The following is an 8182-nucleotide window of genomic DNA, read 5'->3' as shown; positions in this document are numbered from 1 at the left end:
ACAACCGCATAAACAGCAACTATTTACTTTTCCAGCCAGCGTGCACTTGAGAAGTGCCATATACCCCTCCTTCCATCCAAGACCAAAATAAGCTCAAAACATAAGCTGGACAGAAAATGTTTGATACAAAGAATACCATGACATCCACAGAAGTCCTAGAGCTGTTTTGAGGCCCCCATCTCCTTGTGAAACAATTGCTGCTGACAGCAGTAGACCGTGGCAGTCTGAGAACTTGAACCCTACTTATTCATACTTGTAAAAATCATTAGACAATGCATGGTGAAGAACAAAGACCAGACCAATTCCACAGCAGCAAAGTTACAAGCTCTACATGCAGAATTCCTGATGTGCTCAGGAGCACATCAGCAAAGGGAACGTATTCTTTTTCCAATAGTGTAAACATCAAACATAGCTTCTTCTTACGCCAAGGAGATCCACATAACCCACTGTCACTTGTACCTGGAAGTTACTCAGCCGTTCCTCCTCATGCATCTCTAAAGCAGCAATCCTATACAAGTCTGAAGGATTTTAGACTAAATACTACTCTGAGCATTCTCTTTTTTACAAAGAATGACATTCACTTCATTTTTACAGGCAAAACCACAACAAACTGAAAGAAAAACAATCCACCTGGAATTTCAAAGTGTCTATCAGCAGGTAGCTGCATGCTCTATTCTTCCCACTGAGGCTGAGGTCTTGATTGACATTACAATTGTGATTGCCTGAAGTCTGATACCCATCAGACTCGCCAGACTTGATTACTTGTGGAGATCAGATACAGTTTTCATCAGAGTTCCTACATTACTATTTACATTACATTGTCATTTCATTATTGCAGTATGCAGTTCTGGTATACATTACTATGAATTCGTCACGATACATTCTGGGAACAAGGGGAGAACAAGATAGTCAATACCTAGAAAATAGACAAGGCAAGAAGAAAGACAACTCCATAGAGAATTCCTGATGAGGTACTTGCTTTCTCTGATCTTTCTAGTCAGGGAAGATTTTTACAGAATGTGGTGGGTTGACCAGGGCTGGATGCCAGGTGCCCACCAAAGCCGCTCTGTCACTCCCCTCCTCTGCTGGACAGGGGAGAGAAAATATAACAAAAGGCTCGTGGGTCACAATAAGGACAGGGAGATCACTCAGCAATTACTGTCACAGACAAAACAGACTTGACTTGGGGAAAAATTAATTTAATTTTTTATGAATCAAATCAGAGCAGAGGTAATGAGAAATAAAATCAAATCTCAAAACACCTTGCCCCCACCCCTTCCTTCTTCCCAGGTTCAACTTTGCTTCCAATTTTTCTCCCCAGGCAGTACAGGGGGACAGGGAACGGGGTATGTGGCCAGTTCATCACGTTGTCTCTGCCACTACTTGCTCCTCATTGGGAGGACTCTTCATACTCCTCCCCTGCTCCAGCGTGGGGTCCCTCCCACAGGAGACAGTCCTCCACAAACTTCTCCAATGCCAGTCCTTCACACAGGCTGCAGTTCTTCACAAACTGCTCCAGCCTGGGTCTCTTCCACAGGGTGCAGTCCTTCAGAACAGACTGCTCCAGCGTAGGTCCCCCATGGGGTCACAAGTCCTGCCAGCAAACCTGCTCCAGCCTGGGCTCCTCTCTCCACAGGGCCACAGGTCCTGCCAGGAGCCTGCTCCAGCATGGGCCTACCACAGGGTCACAGCCTCCTTTGGGCACCCACCTGCTCTGGCATGGGATCCTCCATTGGCTGCAGGTGGAATCTGCTCCACCATGGAGCTTCACAGGCTGCAGGGGAATCTCCACTCCACTGCCTGGAGCACCTCCTGCCCCTCCTTCTGCACTGACCTTGGTGTCTGCAGAGCCATTTCACATATTCTCACTCCTCTCCCAGGCTGCAGTTGCTGTTGCTGTTTCCCCCCCGCTGCCCTCTTAAATCTGTTACCCCAGAGACCCTACCACTGTCTGTGATGGACTCAGCCTTGGCCAGCAGCAGGCCCGTCTTGGAGCCGTCTGGCACTGGCTCTGTTGGACATAGTGGAAGCTTCTACCAGCTTCTCATAGAAGCCACCTCTGCAGCCCACTCACTGCTACCAAAACCTTGCCACACAAACCCAATACACAGAACTCTCTCACTACAACACCCTGAAGCAGAGGAAATGAAAACTCCCGTTTACCTTTCATCATCAGACATTCCATGTACAACTAGAAAAAAAATAGTCCTCTATGAAATTAGGAGACTGTAAAAGTCGTTCTGAATTCACAGCATAGTTCTAGAGTATTGTAGGTTTTCTTATCACCCCAACTCCTAATTAATCAATCACCTTCAACAAAGCAAAAATGCATTAGAACTGGAGAGCTTTTTCACTCCATCATATGGGCTAATGAATCCCATGTGCAATTCAATTGAAGTTAATAGAAAAAGGCGCATTGTTCTTCTCCTGAACACAGCCTAGCCTGGTCTCCAAGTCCCAAGACTATAAATATTGTGAACAATAACCACATTGGTAGGCGAGGCATTCTCAAGGAAGAGTTACAAGAACTGCTCTGAATAATACAAGCCGGAGCAGTAACAGAGAAGCCATTTCCAGCAGTCAATGGAAATATTGCTGTTCTGGCAGAAGCAGTAAGAGAATATTGCATAGCCAGGGATTTATGTTTCCTTACTGTGGCACCAGCATTAAGGTTAGAAAACTTATCACTAATAGAAGTCTGGAAAAAGATAGTACAACGCTGTATAGCACTATCACTCACCCCTTGAAACCTGAAGGCTTTGAACTTTCACATTCTTTTTTTTATTCTTTCAAACTAGAATGACAGTACTTCTATTTCTTTTGCAAGCATGTGCAAGACAGGACTTTGAATGTGAAAGCCATTATAGTGGGTAGAAACCCCCACTTTTGCTACAGTCTGTGGTTAGCTCCCCAGATAGCCAGGACTAGCTTATAAAGAGAGATTTGTGCTTGAGTGTCTAGTCCCACTTCTTTCAAAGATAATTCTCCCTGCATTCCCAACAATAAGCTTTTGTAATGCTAGCATTTGCTTGATGTATGAGATACAAGTAAAAAGTTGTTTCCTTTATGCAATTGTTAGCTAGAGCAACTTTCATGCAGTGTTTGCTTCTGTATGAAGACCTGTTAGGCCAGTGGGTTATTCACACAAATCAAAGTAATGCCTAAGTGTTAGCAGCAAGACTAGAGACAGAACTAAAACATAAGGTATCAGTGTTTAAAAATAAGTTGTTGAACAACTCAACTTCAGACAATCTGTCCTTTCCTTTGTCTGCTGGTCTCTGAGCAATGACTCAAATATTGGAAAATATGTGACAATGTAAACTGGCATGAAGGACCATACATGAAAATTAATTTATCTTTATTTAGGGTTCATAGAAAATAGATGAAGATACATTCCTTATTCCAAAAGTTATCAGTTTTTATTTAAACAGAATGGGGTGTATAGAACCAGAGGAAGTCAACCTACAACTTTTTGCCAAAATTGCACTTAATACAAAAAATAATCCTACAGGTTAATGTAACTTTAAACATCCCTTCTTAATCAGAGCAATCCAAGTGATCCTAGCCGCAAGGTGACTAAGAGATAGGTATTTACAAAATGCACAAAAGAACCCAGACTTTCCCTCATGCTATTGTCAAAATTGACTACACCTATAACACTTACCTGGTACAAACTGAAACGGAAAGGTGTTTGGGCATGGCTGGCAATAAAAAAAAAAAAAAAACAACCAAAACTCATATCCAGCAAAGAGCTTCACAGAAGAATTATCCTTCAAAGAAGAATCCCAGAGGGCTGTCTTACTGCATGGATAGAGCGAGAGATAGTATGGACCTAAAACCAAAAAGGTATGCAGTTGTGTTAAGTATATACCACATAACCTGATTTATATCTGGCATCCTACTACTATTCGGGGCCTGTGGGATTAACTAGGGTCTGAGTGGGGATAATATATACAATTGCTTTCAAGAGAAACAGAATGATTATGAACCAAGTGTTTTACTTTTGGCTGCATTTTGTGACCAGGAGTAATTCAGAGAGGCTACATACTATCCTCAGTTTACCAACACCAGCTCTGTTAATACTGTTGAAGATTTAGGACATAGATGCCGTGTGATCTCCATATGCGCATACATAAAACACCTTTGAGAACCTATGAAGTGTTTCACATATAGTATGTATGACAAATTAGACCTATAATTACACCACTATCCAATTTCTTTGCTTTTCAGAGCTTTGTTCACACAGGAGAAACGTGCAAATTTCCCCACAGCCTGCTCAGCCCTGTCAGCTCCTTCTCACATCTGTGATTACTGAGCCCACTCAACACCTCAGAAGCCATTCGGCTAATAAAGACAATCCTGCACTTAAGTGACTGCAGGATGGATTTCTAATCAGTTAGTACAACCTTCAAAAGCCTAAGATTGGGCTAATAGATACTACAATTCATTAAAGTCCCACTGAACGAAATTAAAATGCAGCTCTAGGAAAGATGACGATGTCTTACTGCAGCTTCCACGGTACAACGTTCCAATTGCTTCGTAAGCAATAAAACCATTTGACAGATTGTATCAGACAGTTGTTTATTACTGAGGTGAATGACCTTGGACTGACAGAGAATGGGCAACAGCAACACAGAAACAGTCTCCTGTGAAGGAATCAGAAGTCTTTCTTACTGCCTTAAAGGATTCTGAGGAATGTTATTTTCTTCATCTTTAATATATTGCATGCTTACATAAACCGCCCTAAATGTGTTTATAAAAATTATTTTGCTTTAAAGGCCACAGAATCATCAGATGCTGGTAACAGTTTTGAACCATTTGAGTCCTCTTTGAAACTGTACCCTGTTACAGCCCCTTTAGCCAGCCAGTACCTCTCCCACCAACAAATGCTTCCGTATGGAAAATTCTTGCATACATTAAATTCTTATGCATTTTTCATTTTGGTGTTAGTATTTAAAAAAAATAAGTGGAAACATGTATATGTGCAACTATTTGGGAAAAGCATCTTTAACTATTTGGAGAAAAAACTTTTTTCCGAGCTACTTATTTGCTTCCTTCGTTCCTGTTGTGATAATACTAACACCATTTGAAATTAATTTGCCACATCCAATATGGAAAAGCAAGAATATAAGCACACACTACCTATGCATATTAATATATGGTTAAAACAAGAGTAGAAAAAGAAAGCAATTTAAATCAGAAACATTAGTCTCTGTACTGTTCCTCACAAACTCCAAGATAAACCAGAGCTGAATACTTTAAATGTTACACTTCCATAGTGGAGCTGGGTAGAGAAGATTCTGACTATTTATTTCTGCCTGCTGAGCATTTGTCAGCCATCCCTCCTCCAAAAGAAAATGTTTAATCCAAACAAGTTGTGAGATTTTCTGGTAGCCCAAGTGGCACAATTTTACCATCCACACACCTTGCTATGTGAATTCTGATACAGTATTCCAGGCATCAGATATCCTAAAAACAAACCAAAACTCTAAACATGTTTTAATACAATTCGAAATGGCACAGAAAATTTGTACTTATGGGTACAGCCTTAAGAAAAAAAAGAAAGAAAAAAGAGGCAGATTCAGTAACATCAAGCCAACCTAAATAGGGATGCAGGTTTTGTAACTGATTTTGCCCAACTTCCTAGCTTTGCAGCCTAATCTTGTATTGAGGGGAAGATTAAATGGCAATAAAAAAAAAACCACCAACTTGCTTTTTGTATGAAAGACATTTTGAACTATATATCCACTTAGGAACAGTCTTACCAGAGGAGTTAGAAGCCCATCATTCTTCTCTGTCAGTGCCATCTGATATAGTATATGATACCTTGTTACATGACAGATGAGCACTTAACCAGCATCTGGTCCAAAGGGAAAAAATAAACCACCTTGAATTACTTTATACCAGATCTCAAAATAATAATGCTGGCAAAGGACACACAGACAAGTGTGTCTCTACCTAAATTCACAGTGGACAGAAAATGCAAAGAAACCCAGTACAGACACAGCCAAACTGTCTGCAAGGAAGATGGGTCACATCCTAGACATCTCTGCTTGGCATTGCGCTCTACTACTCCCACTAGCTCTTGCACAAGCTTGTTTAACCCTCATGAAAAATATCCATAACTAAGACAAGTCCACCAGGCTCTGTTCTATCCCATGAAACTACATCTAACTCAGTTTTTCTTTATAAACATGTCATAAACACCCTGCCAAAGAAGTGTAGGTATAACCTTGTTTTGGCCAGGGCAGTCCCAAAATGCAGCTATCACTCCTATAAGAATCAGGACATGATTTCATCATGCCTTACACCTGGACAGAGGATTTTCTATCCCCACTTTCAGTATCTGCCTGACAGTTCATCCCCAACATGGCAGAAAGGAAAAAAATAAACCAGAAAACTATCGAATTCAGCACTTGCACCAGGTCACAATTTAATGCGGGCATTTTTTCCCCCCTTCAGCAGGAGTTGCTGGAGGGCCATCTCCTGGCTCTGTCACATAATAATGCTAGGGAACAAGCTCTGGTCAAATGACATTCCACAAGAAGCAGAGCCCACATATATCTAGCAAAAAAATTGGTTGCCCTGGCCTCTAGTGCATGGACTGCTTCCAAGTCATCCGAAAACTAATCCAGCTGCAGCAGCCCCGTGTTCCTGTGGGCTAATTTATTCCCCTCCTAGCTAATAATTCAAAATACCTGCCTCTGGACAGAGAAAATTAGCCTATACAGAACCTGGTGCTGTCACACCAAACTGCTTCTGGTCCTAGCAGAAATACAGGAAAGGTAGTTCAGGCATCTCTATATTATACCAATTAGAATAGCTCAACGAGCAAAGAATATTTCATGACTGCACAGATAAGCAGGCATGGGCCAGAGTGTCCTCCAAGTTACACGAGTTGACACTGCCCTTTCACTCTCAAAAAGTGACCACCAAGGAGTTCCAAGCACAGGAGTTAGGAAATTCATTGCCCAAGGGATGCCTCACCTTAGGGCTACAGAAAGAGATGATGTCACAGCATTTGCTATCTTGACTCTCCATCACTAGCACCCCCCCTCTATGCGACTGATTTGATTACCAGAATAACATGCCACGGGACTAAGCAGGACTGGTTTGGTTTCCCCCAGACATACACTATACCCAACGAAGAGCTCAGTAAACACTCATGCTGTGATCTTAGTTTCAATGAGTTTATGAGCAGGCAAGAAACAAGAGGCTGTACGCCATCAGCTGGCAGGATTCCCCCCAAACCTGGGGAATTGGGTTCTTTTCACTCACCCAGCTAGGCAGAGATAACACTGACAATAAGTTTGAAGAGCTTGGGGAAAATGGTGAACAGCTATCAATCTTTAAAGAGACTAATGAAACTTGAATAAGGTTTCAAATTCTTAACATATCATAAAACTTTATTTCCTTTACAGACAAATTTAGGTGAGGTGATCATATAATTATGTCACTTCTTGCACAGCACTTTATATATAGCCCTGACTTTTTACTATTCTTCAGATGACTTAAACTCTGCCAGCTGTCCTTGACCTATGACTAAAAGATTAATCTTGCCATGCAAAGCGTAACTTGCAAAGAAGCAAAAAGGGAAATACCCTTCACCCCCCAAAAAATCTCAAGCCCAAAAAAACTAGCAATAAAAAAACTACACACCACAAGAACCAAATTACTAAAAACATTTTTTTCCTGAACACAAGTAAGCAAAAGGAAATTTTGGCTCTAAAAAAAGGATCGTTTTTATTAAGGCAAACAAACTGTCCATCAAACTTAAGCGAACAAATTGAAACACGATATGAATACAAGCTTTGTATGAAAGTCACACCATAGCCCACTGGGCTCACTGTGGCTTCGCACAGTGGCACCCTCAGAGTGGTTTAGCCAAGTCCCAGTTGAGCACATGAAAACTGCAATTCTACAGAGACTTGCAACAATTTATACTTTTTCCTAGACAATCACTACTTGAAATTTCAAAACAAACAAAAAAAGCCTGTTGTAACAACCCTCAAATCCACATACTGAAACTTTGACAAGGTCAAAGCCATCTGAAAACAGTCTTATTAAGATCATTGTTTGATTAAGACTGATGTTTCCTGTTACTAAAGGCAGGGCCTGTAACTCAAAAAGCCTTTAAAAAGAGTGGATTTGCCTTCTTTTAAAGATCATCAACATCTCAAAG

This window comes from Phaethon aethereus, assembly GCF_964289735.1.
Source record: "Phaethon aethereus genome assembly, chromosome: 1".
Lineage (NCBI taxonomy): Eukaryota > Metazoa > Chordata > Aves > Phaethontiformes > Phaethontidae > Phaethon > Phaethon aethereus.
The sequence above is the reverse complement of the archived record's forward strand: the minus strand, read 5'-3'. Positions refer to the sequence as shown.